The sequence below is a fragment of the Montipora capricornis genome, chromosome 1, assembly GCF_036669925.1.
Source record: "Montipora capricornis isolate CH-2021 chromosome 1, ASM3666992v2, whole genome shotgun sequence".
Taxonomy (NCBI): domain Eukaryota; kingdom Metazoa; phylum Cnidaria; class Anthozoa; order Scleractinia; family Acroporidae; genus Montipora; species Montipora capricornis.
Genome location: NC_090883.1, coordinates 11,037,921 through 11,039,008, shown reverse-complemented (window position 1 = coordinate 11,039,008; position 1,088 = coordinate 11,037,921).

The following is a 1,088-nucleotide window of genomic DNA, read 5'->3' as shown; positions in this document are numbered from 1 at the left end:
CTGAACCTGAAATTTAACAGTTTCAAACAATTGCTCTTAAACGTTCGGTCTTTAAGGAATGGTTATATATCACATAATCAGCACGCGTAATAGAGAATATTTCTGTTTCAATAGCCTGCATGAAGCCGTCTCTTGTTTCCTTAAGCGGAAAACGGACATCGCCTTCGAAGTCTGAGTTCCAAATTTCATTGTGACCACAAACAAAAATAACATGCCTTGAGAAAAACCATTGAAGTTTGAGACCGGTCAACACTACGTAAAAGGTAAGCCCTTTTTGGTCAAGGCTAAGTAGTCACCGGAGAAATTCAGTTAGAAATTAGAGGCCATGGCAAGCGAATGTTTTTACGATCATTGTGTCACTAGTGATTACTTACTAGGCTCATATACTGCATAAATAACTGGATTAAGAAAAGTTCTGGATGCTTTCAAGTGTATCCCGAAGAAAGTTCACTTGTAAGTCAAAGCAATTCTCGTTTGTTTCCAACATACACACACATTATCCCAATTAGCATAACTGGGACTCTGGGACATCCATACATCTAGTTGATTTGCATTTTATGGTCAGTATGAAACGAAATGACTTGTAGCCAGTCGTCTCTTATTAATTAATGAATTTATTTATTTATTTATTTAACCACGGGCAATTCATCAGCTATTTATAGAAAGATAAAAACTAAAACTACTCAACTATAACCAGTGTTCGACACTAACGCTTGCCCGATTGCCCGGGGCAAGCAAAATTTTATCCGTGGGCAAGTAAAACAACTCTAAGGCTTGCCCGATCAGGCAATCAGAATTTTTGTTTGACTAATATTTTGCGAAACAATTTGATTTGCAATTAAGAAAGTGACTAGTAATGTAATGTAGTCACAGCAAACACTATTAAAAAATAACAATGTTACATCTCTTTGCGGCATTAATTTCTCTGTTTAAATATATTGTTACAAATCACAAAATAGATTGGAAGCTGCCTTCCGTGAATGCCGTGCCTCATAGAGCTTTGCTGAATTCGCGTTTAAATGACCTGAGGGATTCCACGCACCTCGTCCAGGAAACAAATCTTAGACATACTGTAGAATTTTTGTGAG